Source organism: Rhipicephalus microplus, chromosome 5 (assembly GCF_043290135.1).
Source record: "Rhipicephalus microplus isolate Deutch F79 chromosome 5, USDA_Rmic, whole genome shotgun sequence".
Classification (NCBI taxonomy): Eukaryota; Metazoa; Arthropoda; class Arachnida; order Ixodida; family Ixodidae; genus Rhipicephalus; species Rhipicephalus microplus.
The window spans coordinates 73,546,121-73,565,386 of NC_134704.1; the positions used below are offsets into that span (position 1 = coordinate 73,546,121).

The 19,266-nt window shown below is 47.3% G+C and overlaps 1 protein-coding gene across 1 annotated transcript in view; it reads left to right on the plus strand.

Annotated features, from left to right (window-relative positions):
• LOC142817837 (metabotropic glutamate receptor 5-like) overlaps positions 1-19,266 on the plus strand; it is a 441,308-nt gene that overhangs the window by 136,104 nt on the left and 285,938 nt on the right. Inside the window, exon 2 of the mRNA XM_075895691.1 lies at positions 4,882-4,966. The gene's annotated coding sequence lies outside the window, so the exon portion shown is untranslated. The remainder of the gene's footprint in view (positions 1-4,881; positions 4,967-19,266) is intronic.

The following is a 19,266-nucleotide window of genomic DNA, read 5'->3' on the forward strand; positions in this document are numbered from 1 at the left end:
AATACCTTGCGCGCGACTTTCCAGATGTTTCTCGTCATTTCGTCGGCGCGATACGCAGCGAAGGCTGGGGAGAGGCACGAGACGGTTCGACTGCCCTCTCCCGAGGATGATTCACTCGGTCTGACCCCGCCTCCTTCGTTCGAGAAAAATCGCGGTCTTGCTGGGCCGCCGATGTGGGGTGAGGAGGATCGTCTGCGAAGCCGTGCTTCTGCGGGGAGAGCGCGCGCCCGGGAGCCCTGGATGTTGGCTTTCTCTTTTTTTTTTCTTTTTACCTCGCGGCGTTTCTGCCGCCCGTTGTCGCAAGGATTTGGCGGCGCGCTCTTGTTTAGCGCTCGTTCTGTGACATCTATGTCTTCTTTTCCCGAAAGTTATAACCATCAGTGTCTGTCACACAGAGAGAATCCTTTGTTGACGCGTGTAGCGAAGTCATACACAATGCTTGGATCAGATGAGATGATACATAGTTTCGCATACAGTGTTGACGTGCTGTTTTGTGTATGTATGCATCAGAATACCGGAAAAGCGTGCGTAGAATGACGAGCATTTGGTGATATCTCGTAGCACCAGGTTTTAGAATACGTTATCGAACTTCTGAGCCCGTGTTTGGCCAAGACGACAAACTTGAGTTTTGTAAGGAAAAGTCATCTATTACTGAATGTGGTAGTGACCAGCCAGCCAATCGCGAAGAGCACTTACAAATCAAAAAGCCGACCGCATTAGAGGCTGCTGCACGTCTTTTTTTTGTTCGCTTTAATGTTAGAGCCGTGTTTGTTATAAAAACATCGCCACTGTGAAATCCGCTTGTATAGAACATTTTTCGGACAGGTTTCAGTGCCATCGTGTTCGGCTGTTAACCTTCATGTTTTGCGTCTTTTGCAAGTATACAAACAGTGTTACGGTAGACGTATACGCATAAAAACGGTTGGTTAGTTGTATGCACAGTTTGATTATCTTATTAATTCACGTTGCAATGTACAAAAACAAGAAAACATCGGCTTCACAGCCCAAGATGGCTACGCTCGTATCTGTTTAGTCTGTGTGCTTATCGTACTTACGGTATACGTGCATACGTTTCGTCAAAGTGTCCCACGTCGCGGCATACATGTTGTGTATGTGAAAGCACACTGACTGTGGTGGTCCGTTATCGTTTACACGACGACACTGGCAAGCGGTTTAGAGCTAGCCCTTTGACACTTGCCAAAGTGACCGAACTAACCGCTCTCCAGAAGTTATAACAGCAAAGAAGAAAACATGGTGCATCAATAGGCAATACAAGAAGAGTGAGGAGGGAGACATGACCTCTTCATAGCACCACGCTGACCGAACAAAATGTCTACACTAGGCCCGCACGTTGTACTACATGCGGTATAAGCTCCTGGCCCGTTCATTTTTTACGGTCCCGCCTTTGTTCTCGTCCGCTGCTTTTTAACAAGAGACCACCTTCGGGGAAAACTTCACGTATCTTACAGTTCATGTTATAACTCTGGTTTATCCTATATAAAGGCAAACGCCATGTCAAACATTACAATCGGTTTTATCTCTTACAAACAGCTCCACAACGTAAAAACTTTGGTTTCGTGAGCGCAGACTCTCATCCGCGTCTTAACTTGCCACTCACGTCCTTCATACTTATAGAGCTGCTCTCTCTCTCCCTCACTCTCTCTCTTTAGATTCGCTGGTTTATGACCGCCAGGAGGCCACTTTGATGCGCACAGCCCAGGCTGGCGATGTACTTACTGTACACGCGGCGGGCAGCAGCGGCGGATGCAATTCGCTGATCGATGGAAGCGGTGTATATGGCTACCTACTCTAGCCTTTCGCTTGATTCTTCCTGTTCATTTTTACCCACGCCGGTTTCTTCGAGGTTAAGAGGCGAGTGGCCCGCAAGAAGATATCGGCCGCAGCATAACTCCGCAGATCCCTCCTACTCCTTGCCCTTCCCCATTTTATCGACATACAAGGCGAACGATATTGAGCGGCCAGATGCGGTTCATGAAGCTTTCGATGGCGGAGAGGAAACGAGGGTGTATTTCCCGTACGCCCCTTTAATTCTCTTTCTTTCTTTCACTCTTCCAACTGCCAGCCAAGAGTCCCTGGCTCAGCCGCAGCTCGGCATCGGCGTCGTAAAGTGCTCACCCCGGTGCTATGGGAAAGGAAAGGAGCGATGGGGCGCACTGAACGTCGGGAAAATCGCGAGCCGCAGTTCCGTACTCCCTTCCTCACTAAATGTGCGCTACACTCGCGAGTATGCGTTTCCAAGAAAACCGAGAGTCGCGAAACCCTTTCAACCAAGAGCACTCCGCAGAAAAGAACTCACGGTTGGCTGGTGCCCACACAAAATTGACCAAGCATAATCGCCGATGAATGCAGTGTAGATAAAAAAAAAGCCTAGTATAGAGGAACGGAAACTCTTCTTAAGTCACGTTCGTCTCGATGATTCCTCAGCGCCGATTGGCGGATGTCCGTTCGGGCTTCCGCAACGCTGTACGCTTTTAAGAAAGCAGCGTCCACGGGGAGCTGCTATCCGGAGGGAGCGGGTAACCTTAGAGGGACCGAGAATGGATTGCGAGGAAGACGGGGAAGCGGGTTAAAGTCCAAGCATGGTTTCTGGGATTTCTCTGACCTTCACTCGGCTCAACCGACGCGGGAGACGTCTTCCTCGGTTTCTTTTTTTTTTATTGCTCCGTGTCACATTTAACGGGAACTCAGAAGCCGGCGGATCACGAAACAGGATCTTCGACCTCTCTTGCGAGGCCGTGCAGCCTCCGAGATCCGCGCGCCCTCTTCGCCTCTCGGCTGGCCCTATTTATTAATATAAAATATCCCACGACGCGAGACTCACGGCGGACCGCTTGTGTAAAACTCGTAAAACCATAGTTTATCGGGGGACCCTTCTCCGGGCCGCACGATGAGTTTCAGGTCCCCGAGTCCCGCGCATAGAAGTGAAACTACAACCGGTACTATAACCGGTACTATAACCGGTACTTCGAATCCCGGCTGCGGCGGCTGCATTTCCGATGGAGGCGGAAATGTTGTAGGCCCGTGTGCTCAGATTTGGGTGCATGTTAAAGAACCCCAGGTGGTCGAAAATTCCGGAGCCCTCCACTACGGCGTCTCTCATAATCATATGGTGGTTTTGGGACGTTAAACCCCACATATCAATCAATAACCGGTACTATAACCGGCACTATGCGGAGGAAACGGTGAGAGATCTGAGCGACAAAAATGACGAAAAAACATGTATGAACTGGGGAATCTAGCGACAAGTACAAAAAGTTGTAGGGCCGTAAGGCTCACGCAAACTCTATGACCCGTATACATGTTACTGTAACAAAAAGGTGTCGTAGAAGATTGTATCGTAAATAAGGTCGATCACACGCGTGTGTTTCTTATTTGTGTCTGCGTGCCTGCCCACGCTTGTACTTACGTTCTTCCTTAGGATTTAAAATTTTCGTTTATTTAAACATATTTCAGGTATTTCGAGTGCCTTTGCGTTGCCGTGTAAGGCACCGCGGAGCGCGCACACCGGCGTTCTTGGTTTACGACCAAGTCGGTTCTGCTGCGCTCTTTTAGATGCGGAGAATCTAATACTCGAGGCTTGTAGTGCGGCGCCGTCCGCAAGCTTCCTCCTCCTTCTTCCACCATCTGTGCATCCCTTCCTCCTCTACACACCGCGCGCGCTTCACTCCTCCACCATCTGTGCACCCTTCCTCCTCTACACACCGCGTGCGCTTCTCCTCTTCACGAACATTCGCTAGCTGTATAATGTAGCGCGCATGCGCCGTCACGCTTCGAGAACATCGGCAGCTGACGCGCGCGCATGCGCCGTAGCGCTTCTCCCCCTTCTCGAACATTCGACAGCTGACAGTGCATGCGCCGTCGCGCTGTATATATACTCAAAGTCGGCGCTCGCTCGCTTAGTTGCCGCTCGTCGGTTGATTTGTACGGCGCGTCGACGTCCAAGGTTGCGGTGAAATGAATTCCAACGAATCCACAAACACGATGATCGACGTCCCTTCGACCAGCGCCGCCCTTTCGCATACGTGTGTACGTGTTCACTCATTTAACACCCCCTCCTACAACCACGGTAACCAATTTAGCCATCGACCCAAGTAAGTCGCAATTTAACACCCCATTTCACAACCACGTTAACCAATTTAGCCATCGACCCAAGTAAGTCGCACTTTAACACCCCGTTAACCAATTATATGCTCCGCATCCTCCTCAGTGTTCCCCCGAGGGAAGCTGCGGGCAATTTTTTTTTTCAAAGATAGATAAGGCGCAACGCTTTACCCATTTCCCAGGGTTGTGTATTTCTTTTCGGGTTTGTTTTTTTTTGTATTTCTCGGGCGTTTCCTTCGGGCAGATGTTTCGGGTAAACAGGACATGCCTCTGCCCGGCACGCCTGTCCCTTGCGTGTAATGCGACTCGAACGCCGCGCAGCGAGCGAACGCGCTGTGTCGCTCTAAACGCGTTTGGTTTACTTTCTTTTTTTCTACTTTGTGTAGGTTTACGGTTTACGAAAAGCTTGTTCGCGCTACGTCTTGCCGTAATTTTTCACAATACTTGACGCTTTCGTCAAGCAACACCGATGGTTCCTCCGTCTCAATACAAAAGCTTGCTGTCGTAAATAAGCGTCGTGTTATCTTTCCCTTCCTTTCGTTCTTCTTAAGAACGCTTTCGATCCTTCAGATTGATGCGCGTCTTAAAGAGTGCTGTACCGTGAGAATGTACTCATACAGAGAGTAATAACTGATGATAGCGACTTTCTTATCGTCCCTCCGCTTTTGTTAAGTTAAGTTAGTAAGTCTTGGTACGAATATGGACAGGGTTTCCGTGATATATTTTAACCGCTCTGCTGCCTTGTTTTTTTTTGCGCAGGTAGAGGGTGCCAATGCCACCGCGAAACCGCTTCCAAGACATTCGCCGCTATGGTTGAATCTCCGAGCAACCTGACAGCTGTCAAGTGAGTATCCTTTACCGTTATAGCACGCTTAATCTTGACAACTTTGTTTTTGTAGTGCCCCAGTGGTACATTACGCTGAAATCAGCTGCAGATGAGACAAGACATTTGCACTCTGAAATGTCACGTCAGACGCTGAACCGGCTGTCTGCTATGCTTTAGGCGGTTGTTCGGTGAGTGACAAAGACAGAGAATATAGCAACGTTTGATCGCGTGTATATTTCTGTCTTGCGGGAATTTGCTGCAAGTTTAACTGCAGGTATTTGCTCCGTTAGTGAGCGCGGGAAAAATCAACAGGCGTTTAATACCTGAACTAAGTAGACGTAAGGCTCTTGTGTTATGTCTTCGTTATTGTGTTGTCTTAATGACGACGCTCTGTCGCGCTAGTATCGGAAAGTAAAATGTGACAGCCTCTCTCTAGCAAGCTATCCGCGGCCCTCCTGGAAACAAGATCTCTTCAGGTCACGTGTAGACAACATATCTTTTTCTGAAGCGTCCATAAATATTCTCCGTTCAGGACACAGCGTCTTAGAAAAACAGGTTAAGTAGCCTGCATCATGAACTACTTTGAATTCAGTGCCCGACGTTGAACATCTGCGTAGGCGTGCCGGCCGATCCCGTTTTTTTTTTGTGACTTTCGAGTTCGTGATTACGCTTAAGTCGCACCGTGTTCAGTCTTGCCTTGTAATTCCCTGATCTTGTAATTAATGGATGAGCATAGTTTAAAAAATCGTTGCTTTTCTTTGCAGTATATATATGCAAGATAGGAAGCACTGATTTCTAACACGGCCGAGTACGTATTACTGCGCTATCGAAAAATCATGTTCCGCTGCCGCCGATGGCCCGCAGGCAAGCTTCTTTTCACGTAAACTTTCCAAACGCACTAAATATTGAAATTAGGCGGGTCCCAGGTACCACGGGAATCCATGTGAGGTGAGGCGTGCGGAGGGAAGTTGATGGTGATGTAACATTTTTTCATTTTGAGCGAGACGTTACGAAATTACGCTAAGCATATGTAGAATTGCTACACTCACAGACAAGATGTTAATTAGCCGGATACGTTTTATATAGTAAGTTGTTTATAGTAGCGTAACGATTCCAAGAGCAACAAGGGTATTAACAACACTAAAAGTGGTATAGGTTGACACTTGGCGCGTGTGCTTGTGAGGATGGTAGCCTTGGATAGTGTTTGACCAACTTCAGTGGATGGCGCTTACATATACAATTGACGCTAACCCGACGTGACGCCTATATCATTGGAGTACATACGTAATATTTATAAAATTGCACGGGCAGCACTGCAACCACAACTGATATTTCACCACCGTTACTCCTACATGGGCCATTTAACCAAAAGATTTCCGTGTACATCGTGATGTGGCTCTTAGGCAGAACACTTGATTGCCGCGCAACATGCTTGGGTTTGATTCATGCTGGGACCATAGCATATGCTCTTTGCATTCGTTGGGTCAACGCTGCCGCTCTCGCTTTTCCTTAACGCTCTCACATATAAATTAAGAATGTCTGCTCTCGTCGTTTCTCGATAGATAACTGTGAGACACCTGAGGCAATATTCTCACCCAATTCCCGACGATACGCGAAGTTCTTTTCAAACGCCATTCATGACAAACACTTGGTGCCCCCCGACCAAGGCGGAAAAGGTCGTGTGAAAATAATCGCACAATTTTACGTTGCAAGGTACAAGCGAACATGAATGAACGGCCGTTTCGACAGTGCCTAGCCATTTGCAGCTTCATTTAATGCAATATATCTTCGGATAAATCAAGTCACTTTTCAATCGATTCCACATTTGAATCGCCTATTTCACATTTAATTAACTCGCCCATATATATTGCACATAGGAATCCTTCCATTCAATTTTATTATTTCTTAATTGGTTCACCTAATTCAGATTTTGTTCTGAGTACGGACCGACCTTTCAACGCGAGGGCGTTCAGAGGTCGTCCCATGTGAGAGGTCTTTGACGCAATGGTGTTGAAGAGGTCGTTCCGCCGAAATTATAGTGTCGGCGTCCTTAGTTGTGAGCGTAAAATCAGCTTTTTGAGACCCTAAACTCTACATATCAATCAATAAAAAAATCATCTTATGCGTGACCGCATAAAAGTCGACAACGATGTAAGTAAATTCCTGGATTGAGTGGGGATCGAATCCGGATCTTTTGCGTGTCAATCGGGTGTTCTCCAATACAGCCACGCGTATGCTTGTGAATGCAGTAAAACTAACGTCCTCTGCTTGGAAATTCAGTGATTGATTGATTATTATGTGGGGTTTAACGTCCCGAAACCACCATATGATTATGAGAGATGCCGTAGTGGAGGGCTCCGGAAAATTTGACCACCTGGGGTTCTTTAACATGCACCCAAATATGAGCACACGGGCGTACAACATTTCCGCCTCCATCGGAAATGTAGCCGCCGCAGCCGGGATTCGAACCCGCGACCTTCGGCTCAGCAGACGAGTACCTTAGCCACTAGACCACCGTGGCGGAGCGTTGGAAATGCAGTGAGAGTAACTTTCATGCTTTACAAACAGACGTGTCCTGTATACGTGCTTCACAATAGAACACAATATATTGCAGTACTATTGCGTGGTACAAGCCTACATTACCATTGGGCGTCTAAACATGGGATTACCATTATGACTTTATGGTTTAAAGCCAGTCACCCTGTATGAAAGACACATGTTACTGCACCTATTCCCTTAAGGCCACGTTCTGGTTGCATAGTAAGTTCGAAAACATATTGTGCACTAAGTCTTTGAAGTCTGCACTGGGGACATAATATCGCTATCGCGTTTAACTCTTAAAGGAGAAGCATAGGGATCCTCCAATTTTTATGCCACAGTTTTCATTTCTATCTTCTTTTCTGCGTATTAGTTACTGCTTCACACAAAGCTCTGGTATGACGGCGGGAGCAGCCGAACGCTTTAAAATTATTGCTGGTATCGTTTAATGGCTTTACTGGCAGACGATGGTGCGAAGCGCGTCTTGTCAGGATCAACTACGGGCAGTCCAGAAGGTCCACGATGACGCCACAAGGCTCGGCCTCACGTTATACCGACGTGGACGCGGTTCGCCTCGGTCTGAAAAGACCGGGCTGCAGGACGCTAATAAAGTTTTGTGAATGAATGAATCGTTTAATACACCCACTGAATAAGCTAGAACCTATATCCATATGCAGTTTAGCTATAAAAATGAAGCCTTGCCGAACGGCTACATGTAATTGCGTGGCAAGTCAGGAGCGACTAGTTGATGAAAACTCGAACGAAATATCACTCCGTATTTGTCTCTTGCGCACGTGACGAGTGGCTTCACCGCACATCCGTTCAACACAATGGCGGCCTTACGTGCAACTCTGCTCCCTGTGGGAGCACATACAGGGACAATGTAGCATGGCTCAGTGTCTTTGTATATGGCTTTGAAATGGCTTGAAACAAAGAAAAGCGAGGCGATGATTAACGGGCGGCCCTTTTTAAGCGATGTTTCAAAGCCTGCGTGGCACACACGCCCCCGGCGTTGTGAAAATGGTTCGGCAACGATTTTATTTCGGCAACCATTTCAAGGCGTCGGCCCCAAGTTTTGATGAGGTGGAAGAGTTTGAAACGAGAAACAAGAATAAAGAAGAAAAAAAAAGAAGACATCAGGGAGGAAGATCAATACCACGGGGTTCGTAGAAAGACATATCGCTGTTCCTTACGCTTGGATATCATTTACACTTCTCGGTCGTCCTGACTTCGCACTCTTCGCTTGAACCGGAAGGGAAAGTGGTGACGAGAGAATCGACCGAAACGACGAAGGGAAATGAACAGAAAAATAGAAGAAATAAAGTTTCGGGCCCGGACATGATGCAAGAGGGTGTCGTGACCCCACACTCCTTCGAAATTTCGCGTTGCTTACTCTTCAACCTTTTGAAGTCGTGTTGTTGTACTCACACAGGCTTTCATCCCAATCGCGCTGTGATGCGTTGCTCACTGGCGGGGGATGCACGAAGTGCTCGCACACTAATGCACCCGTACACGAGTAAAACGCATACACACATGAACCGACAGACACGGACGCTATAGGAAAAGTAGTTTTGGAAGAACCGCTCCGTCGTTTTGTTACCTCCGCTTGCGGAAACAGAAAATTCCTCTCACTCAGGAAGCAGAGGAAATCATTTGCTGCATTCTTGGTATATATGAATTAAGCGCTCTCACCGGTAACTTTCGGCTGCCCTGAAGGAAAATATAGGCGCAATAAAAACTGGTTGTTCTTCCCTTTATGGGCCACAGTTTCCAAACGTTTGCTTTCACAAGTCTGTGCAGTGCACAACCCAGGCACACAGCAGAACCAAACGTCTGCATACATTTCACAATGAGAACATGATCTGAAGCAGTGTCGACGTGCGGAACAAGAAACAAGTACAGTGTACAGTACGCGACTGACGAATGCATGACGATAGCACAGAGTGATGCTGTAAAACAAGGAGAGGTGTCACGCAGTTGAAAACACGTATAATTCGAACTAACAGCACAGACGATGAAAAGTATAAGTTACTCCGACGATAGGGACAGGTGTATTCTTTGTCTGTGTGAGAAAACAAATTGCAAATGTTTTCGCGAAAGCTCACAGGGTGTTATCTTGCCAGCGAAACGTGCGACATGGGTCGACGTTTTATTGACAGATACTGGATTTCAAATGTGAAAGCGTTAGCGACATAGTTAAAAAACAAAAACAAGAGTGGATGACGCAGACAGTGAGGCAGAGAGAGAGAGAGAGAGAGAGAGAGAGAGAGGAGAGTATAGAAACAGTTTAATGTTCCTGGGATTCCAGACATGCCACCAATAGAAAAAAACAAAACAAAAGTGTGTCCCTGCTTAGAGCAAGCTATCCGGAAAATCATCCTTTGCAAAAACTCTTCCCCTCGTGGCTCTATTTTTTTTACCGTTTTTGTTCATAGCATTTTTGTGAAATCCTGTGACCAAAACGCAAAGAGAACGTGGCAGAAGAGCTGCTCATGTGCGGTGTTTCGCTATACGCCATTTGCGCAGCAGATGTCGGAACGATATTTGCGCGCTTTAACGAACACTACTAACTGTGTAGTACACACATTTCGCAATCGCGTTGCCATTCTCTCTCATCCTCGGTCGTGTGCTTGCTCTTGAGGGGCGGTAAATAACAACTGTATAAGGCAGCATGGCGGCAGTTTTTGCGACAGCGATTAAGGAACTAGTCATCGTGCTGTAGCGAAGACGACGGGAGTGACGAATCCAAGTACCACGAGGGACCGATAAAAGCGAAAAGCAAAAGGTCGCTGGGTTGGGTGGCTTGATTAAACTGTGCCCTTCATTTAGTGCCGGCGTCGTCGGCGAAACCAGTTCTCCGAAGTCTGCAACGCTTCACAAGGGTTGGTGTGTGCGTTGTTTGTTGCGGAGCTGAGGCTTCAATTCAAAAGTTCACTTTTTATGGTTAGTTTCGGGCAGTGTTGGGTGTGGCGTAGTGAGGCATCTGTAGCGCCTGACCTGCACGCCCAAGAGCAATATCTATCGATAATAATTAACTGATGATGCGGACTGCAGTTAGTGAGAGTCCCGAATAAATTGTTGTGCAGACATTGGGGTCGGCAGGATTTTGTCAAGGGGAGTTCAGCGAGTATTCAGTGTATTAAAAAAAAACTGAAATACACGATACAAGGGGTTAGTGGAACGTTGCTCGAATTTTGAAAAGAAAAGTTGGCTGAACTGAACGCGGACGTATCCATCGCCCCGCCGCGGTGGTCTAGTGGCTAAGTTACCCGGTCACACATACCAATCAGCGGACGTATCCATCAAAGTGTTGCCGCTATGGCAACAAAAGATGGCTCTACAAATATATGGTCCAAGTCAATGACAGTATATTGATTGGTTTTGACATTTACTTTTGATCATTTACATCACCACTGACAATCTGAGAGCCCACATAAGACACCTCTGCCGAGTTCCTGGTCACGATGTTGCAGTGTTGCCACTTCCAAGACCATAAGCTATGTTTTCAAAGATTATTTCTGCCCATAGACAATGCCTTCCTTTTGGCTTCACTCCAGCAACAAGACCAGCGTCACCTCCGTGGTGCCTACAACAACCAGAGGCGTGCCTCACTATTCCGGGAATAACGAACACGAGCCGTCATTCAACAGTGGTCCTACAACAGGTGAAATTGTCGCTACTCAACGAAAAATATGGCCAGAGGACCCACATTTACACCGATGGAGCAGTCTCGGCTGACAGCTCCGCAGGTGCTGCCCCGCCGCGGTGGTCTAGTGGCTAAGGTACTCGGCTGCTGACCCGCATGTCGCGGGTTCGAATCCCGGCTGCGGCGGCTACATTTCCGATGGAGGCGGAAATGTTGTAGGCCCGTGTGCTCAGATTTGGGTGCACGTTAAAGAACCCTAAGTGGTCGAAATTTCCGGAGCCCTCCACTACGGCGTCTCTCATAATCATATGATGGTTTTGGGACGTGAAACCCCACATATCAATAGCTCCACAGGTGCTGTTGTCATCCCGACGTACCAGGTCACTATAAAGTTCAAACTGTCGCATAGGACAACATCCACAGCAGCGGAGCTTGCCGCCTTACGTGCTGCTATACTTTATATCGTAGAAGCCTGGCCTCAAAAATGGGCTGTGTTCTGCGACTCCAAGGCATACCTTCAGAGCTTGCAATCAGCTTTACGACAAAGGGTGCATCAACAACTAGTGAATGAAATAAGAGAAGTGCTTCACGAAATTTTACCGAAAGGACACGACGTGGTGTTCCAGTGGTTACCGGGACATTGTGGTATTGTCGGTAACGACCTTGCTGATAATGCTGCCCGATCCGCCCACGCGGACGCCCAGACAACCCCAATTCCATTGTAGAGAACCGACGCTGCAAGGGGCCTTCACTCGTTCGCTAACACTATGTCGGAAACTTGGCTGAGTGACCCCAGTGTCGGGAACCGCCGCCTACACAAATTGCACCCATCGAGAAAGCTTCAAGCTCCATCGGACTTCTCCCGCCGGGATGCAACTTTACTGTGCCGCCTGTGGTTAGGAGTAGCTTTTACGAAGGCGTAATCCTTTCGCATAGGAATGGCGGATAGCTCCCGATGTGAATTGTGCGACACTGACGAGACACTAGAACATCTACTGTGTTCATGTGAACGTTTTGCGAGCGAACGCAACTTGCTACGCGAAACGTTAGACACACTAGACAGTAGACCTTTTTTCCGAAGAGAAGATCCTTGGTTCATGGCTCTACGCGTCGCAGGCCAGCAAAGCGACGCGGGCATTGCTAAGTTTTCTAAAGACGACCGGACTACGCGACCGCTTATAAGCGTGCAGTGGACAAGGTCACATCTACACACACGTTGCCCTTCACTTCTGTCTCTCTCTTCTCCTTTAATCCCCTCTCCCCTTCCGCCCATGCAGGGTAGCAAACCGGACGTGCGTCTGTATGACCTCCCTGCCTTTCATTTCTTCCCTTCCTCCTCCTCCTCCTCCCTAATTATAAGAAACTTAGAGAACGCCTGAGCTTCGCTTTCAAGGGTAAAACGCGATAACATAATAGCCCTTCGTGCGCGTCGCCTTCACAGTTGATAGCATCGATTCTTTTCTCGATGCATCCCTCAACCGTGTCGTGACGAAACGAGTGACTGCACGCATACTGTTGGCGGATTCAAGCTATTTTTGAATGACCACTGTGCCCGGTACGCAATAGTTTTCCTTTATGCAAATCAATGAAGGGCCCAGTATGCGTTCGTAAAGCAACATACGATCCTATACGCATGCAGCTGCCCACTTTGCTGGTGCTTTCGCACCAGGTGCACATGCATGCCTGAGCGCTTTGTAATGGGTGGGCCTTCAAAACAATCATTCGTAGAGAAATTCGCGTGTTTTGGCGCCTGACGCAGTTATACGCTTCTGGCACTTAATGTCAGATGCTTTAAACAGACCCTTTCCACTACATAAAAATTATGTTTTTTTTAAAGCAGTTTCACGTGATTCTGCGCTAGAGCAAATGCTTGTCACGCAGACTGCGGGAAAGTTACCTCTACGTGTTATTGCCTTGGCATATAACCACCATACTGATATACTCCGATAACGATGTATAACACAGAGGCATGAAGAAACCACAAGTGAGAACACCCACACAGGAGCGATCCAGAGCGTCATCGGATACAGCTAGCCCGCTCTCTGCCGACGGCTTGCTAACTGTTGCTATACAATGGCTTCTAACCGAGCTTCTTTCAAGGACTGGTTTATTATCACTATAATATCACCACAAAACAGATGTAACTGCAAAATTACGCAACTTCAGGGTTTCGTGCGCAGCAAGGAAGCAGCCATTTAGGAGAGGCAGCCAGCACAGCATCGTTGCAATGCCCGCTGCTTGCGGGATCGAATCCCAGCCACGGCGGCTGCATATTCGTTGGAGGAAAAAATGGTCGAGGCCAGTGTACTTAAATTAACACTTTGAAGGACCCAAGGTTGTCCAAGCTTCCGCAGCCCTTCACTATGGCGTCTGTAACCGACACGCCGTAGTTTTGGGACGTTAAACCCAACGAATTATCATTAAGTTAAATGGAATGGTAACTTTGAGCATTTCTGGCTAGCGCGCTGCACAGAATCAATGAATCAATTGCCCGACTTATTGATCGTCCAACAGTGGCTGTGCAGGACATGAATGAATCACGTTGTACATGTCTGACTCGAAGCGCTGCTAAACATTCGGAAAGCATCATTGATGCGAGATCTTTCCTTTATTTTTTTTTGAGGGGGGAGGAAGGAAGACCCTTATAATTTTGAGATGGGGTCCTTCCTCGTCATGACCGCTTAGTCACTTAGTGGAAGGCTGTTTGTCTAGTGGAATTTACGCATGGATATTCTTGCCACGTAGGAATGACCAACAGTGCGGCATGCAGTTTATACAACTGTATAAATGCGAATAAGCAATTTATATATAGCACTGCCCATGCTACTAGAATAACCATGTGTTCTAGAAGCCAAAACTCCATTGTCTTAGTGCGAGATCACTATAAGTAAAAAAGACCATGAGACCTTGGCCCACACTTCACGAGCTTTTGTTAACTGCCAGCGCCAGTTCGTCAACTGTGTGTTTAGACACTAATTGTTCATTTTTTTCATTTTCTAGCTCCAGTTCTTTGTTTAATCAATTTTATCTTTTATTCCCCGCTTCCCCCACTCCACATGTAGGCTAGCCAGCCAAGCTAGCGCTTGGTTAACCTGCTGTGATTTCCCATTCCTTCTTTCTTCTCTTTCTCTCAGTTGTTCGAATTTTTATTGACTACAGTGTTCCAGCCGTCAATATGGTGCCCACAACCGGTGCCGTAGCTTCTCTGCGCTGCATGGCACTATAAGCGAAAGCGAGTCTGAGTGAAGCCCTCGGTGCGCTCTTAATCAGGCCCTGGTAAAATGCTGTCTGTATTCGGCAAACCAGGCGCGAAATGTCCAGTTTCCTGGCTATATCCAGCACTTTATGGGGCACCTGATTAAGACTGTATACACGTATGTAGTCTCCCTCCCATGAATCGTCTGTCAGTTTTGTTTGTATCGTCCACCCGGCGCAACGCGTCGCTGCCCTCGTTCGCACACATCCGCAATGCTTCTGGGAACGAAAGTTCCTTCCCTATGCGCCCGTCTTTCTTTTCTCCTTCTCATACAATCTGCACAACACTCGACCAAGATGGTCGTGCGCATCGTGCATTGTTTGCCCTGCCGTGCTTCATCTTCATTTGGCGCAGCGGCCTGCGTGGGACAAGTTTGGAGAAAAGATCCCGGGGAGCAGGGAGAGCGCGGGCGGATGAAGAAACATCCCGCCTCTCCTCCTTGCGCCCCCTTCACCCTCCACACCTTTCCTCTCCTATTTGTACAGAGAGGGCTGGAATCTATACCCACTTGTGTGGTCCCAAGCGGCCGCCTAGCGAAGTCGTTTAACTTCGTTTATTCTGATTAGGCCAGCGCTGCCATTCCGAGTGGCCTTTTCCCATTTTTTTTCGCTAACAGTTTCTATATATCGATATATTATGAAGCCGAGTGAGGAGATAACGGAGATTTATCTATATACTAGGTTCTATCAAACCGGCTTAATAATTTAGGGCACGTTTGAAACAGTCTTTTTTTTTACTAGCTTTGAATTTTCGATCGGTTTAGTGAGTTTTTTTTAAAAATTTTTGTTGTACTCGTTTACACCAGCAAGAGAAGCTCGCGATCTCAGGACTTGAGATAGATTTAGGAAATAATGTGATCTTTGTTTCACTTCTTCTTTTAAAGCTCGAAGGCGACTTTTGAACGTGTTGTACATTCGCGAGTTCCGTTCATAACAGTTAAAAAAAAAGCTCATCTCGTAATACGAGACATTTCGCGCTGAAAAAAAATAGAACGCAACGTATTTTCTTTAAAAATAAAGTAGTAACACCTTGAACATGGTAAAAGCTACACCACCGCCACCACCGTAAGAGAAAACGAAACAAATAAGGGAACAAATAACAGAAATCGAAGGCATAAAAGATCGAATCTTGGAAGCAGACACTCTTCTGTCCTGGTGACCCTTTTTTGCAAGAAAATGACAATACTAATAATAACCGATGTATACTAACAGTAAGTCATGGGACCATAACTACGATGTTGATGATGATGCTTGCTTGTGGCGCTACAAAGTTACAAAGTTTTGATGAGTGTGTGAGTGGTTCTTGAGAAGAGGGAAACGACACCTTATTTCTGCCTGCACACGGTATCGGGGCAGCATACTCCAAGGGTGGACTTTATACGCGTTCTGGACATGATCATCGAGGCTAATGGACAGAGCAGCCACATGATCGACCGTCTGAATTCCAAGGCGGAAGGGGTCATCCGACTAATCTCATGCATTTCCAACAGTCGGTGTGGCCTTAGAGAGGACAACCTCCTCAGACTACTCCATGCATTCCTGATGAGCCACATAAGCTGTGTCGCATCTTAAGTTGAAAAACGTGGCGCAAGGTTGCCAATGCGAAGAACGAGAAGAGACAGAAAGAGCGCCTGTCTCTTTTGTCTTCTGTCTCTTCTCGTTCTTCTCATTGGCAACCCTGCGTCACGTATTTCAACCTAATATGTACCAACTAGCCCAACACAACGTACTATGTCGCATCTATGCACAGATGGCAACTCCATGAGAGAAATTATCTGAACATTTTCATAAGGAAAAGCATCAAGAAAGTACTTGGCATTTCTATGCGCACAGGAACTGAAAACCTTATGAAACTTGGAGTCCACAATTAGCTTGAAGAAGTTATCGAGGCTCAACAAACGGCACAGGTTGCCAGGCTTTTGATCACACCAGCGGGGAGAAAGATCCTGGATGACACAGGAGTCAACCGCGGTCGCTCTAAGGGTGAAATACGCCACTTGATTATATACGCCCTCGCATCAAGGTGTGTCCTTTTCCACAAAATATGCACCCACAGTACAACGTGGGCAGGCGTATTGCTCGAGCGTCCTCTCTTTTAGCTCAAGCTCACACCCACTCGCCTGTTTCATGCTTTGTCGATGCCACCCAGTAACGGCGTTTCCACTTACTTTGCAGTGGTATCCGAAGATACTAAGGTTCAGGTTTTATCCTCAGTGTCAGTTCGAACCACTTCTTACAAAGAGAACAGATGGCCATTCCACTATAGCTTTCCTTGATCCACAAGGTACTGATATTGATACGTACTATAATTCCGCTGCTAGGGCCTTCACTTCTGGTTCCGAGTGCAAGGAAGTTTTTGGAACTCTCGTTCACAAAGAACCCACCCACCACACTACAGTTTGGTTCCCTGCTCACCTTGGCTTGAAGGTGGGGGGGCGTTTCAAATCTCAACGAGCGAACCCACTCCAAGGCGCGAGGCTTCACTTACCGCAGTGGGGCTTGTGCTTCTCAGTCAGAGAAATCATCAGCCCCCAACCTTCATTTTAGACATTTTGACTACCTTCTATGAAATCACAAAGCACTATAAATGAGGCCGTAGGTCCTTTTCCATTGCCACACGAAAAGTTGTCTAGGCCACAGGCAACCTCCCTTCGCATGCTTCAGGCGGGAGCATACCCTAGCCTCCTAACATATAGCCATTACTCCGACATTTCAGAACTCTGTCCGGACTGCCACAATCACAGTGATTTTAACCACATGCTCTGAAGGTGCTCCTCTTACAAAGAAAACATCAAGAATTTCCAAAAATGTCTTTCATTTAATGCACATGAGTCCGGTCCTCATACAACAACTCAAGGTTGTCCAGAATGCCCACGATGCGGCGGTGAGGCTTGGCCTTTCATATGTGGGAGCGGCCCGCGATCCTACCCCTATAAAACATAAAACGGGGGTGGAATCCTTCAGGACCCCAATAAAGTTGTCCATCCATCCATCCATCCATCCATCCATCCATCCATCCATCCATCCATCCATCCATCCATCCATCCATCCATCCATCCATCCATCCATCCATCCGTCCGTCCGTCCGTCCGTCCGTCCGTCCGTCCGTCCGCCCATCCATCCATCCATCCATTCATCCATCCATCCATCCATCCTTCTAGGGGAAGGGGGAAGGAGGGATAAAAAGAATAGTGGAAAAAATATAGATAAAAAAATAAGACGAGCCAAGTAACAAAAAAAAATGGCCCCGTATTTGCATGTTTCACTGCAAATGCGCCTCGCCTGTCTCGGAGGCGATAAGGAGTAGAACGCAAAGCGACGGGCAGGGGCCACCACCGTGTCGTTTTAGGAAAGCGTTGGAAACACTTGACTTTTTGAGCATCACGTTGCACTGTCAGTGCAGCGTGATAAACGCTAAGATCCTTAAACTTACTTGTGTGTGCCTCCTCTAGTATAAAGGCATACATACTAAACATCGACGTGTTCTTATGGTGCCTCAGATATGCGCAATAATTGCTTTTTAATTGACAATCACACAAATATGAACACTCAACCTTGAGCAATATTGGTGGGCGCTGCGGATGGGGTTGGTCGTTTGAAGATTCGTTTGGTGCGTTTGAGATAACGTTACCGCCGACAAACAGTCAAACGTACGGACAGACAGACAGACCGAAAACTATCGTCTTTAAAAGAAGGTGATAGGAAAGATAGGAGCTGGTCGAAGAAGTCCGAGGACGGGGCACCACACGGCGAAAGCGGCACGGCATCTGGTGATCGCGGAGGGTGAGCCAGTTGGCGAGAAAGACACTCTAAAAGAGTTGACTGTTTCTTCCTGCGTACTGTGTTTAGTTGCGCCCTCACGATGGTTTCCAGGCAATGATAGCTACGGTGGCGTCGGAGATCGCTGGCGGCACAACCGTTCTGCTTGAAATCATCCGAGTAACTCCGATGAATTACGCCATTCAGGTAAAGCATCACACAGTGAACTGGGGAAGACAAGATGGAAGGAGTAACATTAGGGAAGCGGCCGTGCCATGGTTTCGAGACCGAACAGAGTTAGCCAGTTCGTATTACGAGGAATGAATGTAATTATGTCGGCCACTTAGGAACGCGTAGACCTAGTTAATGAGCTAGTATTGCGATGGAGGGAACAATACATGAGTAAGACGCTGTAACTCGCAACCCTGGTTAACCTCCCGCGATTAATAGACTTTGGTCAAGTCAAAACATTTTTGAAACGTGCGTGGGCTAAGCGCTTGTCTACCACGCTCATGGAACGAATACAGGAGGAAGTGAGATGCACAGTCTCGACTGAGGGGAATTAGGGCATCTCACTTCGCTAATTGGCTTCTCGAAATGGCACTACACTGTTTTTCTCTCTAACTCTATATTGTGGGATGAAGTTCTGAAACTTGCAGTCGTTATAGGGGACTCTGATGGCGTGAGACAGAAACGACTAAACAGGGCTTTTGTCCCGCAAACGGAGATTACGCAAGATTAAGATAATGACGATTGTTGTGATTATCATTAACGGCTATGTTCTTATCGGTTCTTGTCGGTGTGAGAAATACATTTTAAAAATTGGCCCCGTATCTGCATGTTTGACTGCGAATGTCGTAGAAAGACGATAATCTTCCGTCTGGAGAGAGCGAACAAAACGTTTATTTGATGATTTGCGCGAGAAAATTGGTCAATAAAATTCAGGAGACGCTGCGGGAGACATTAGCGCCATCTTTCGGGGCTCTCGGAAAACGGAAGGATGGCCTCTGATATAGCAAGCGCCATGCATGTGCGCGCAATCTCGGATACAGTGTACTAGAAGTTCGATGCCGTAATTTGTGGATTGGAAGGTAGGTGGCAGCACCGTATCGTCCTAGCA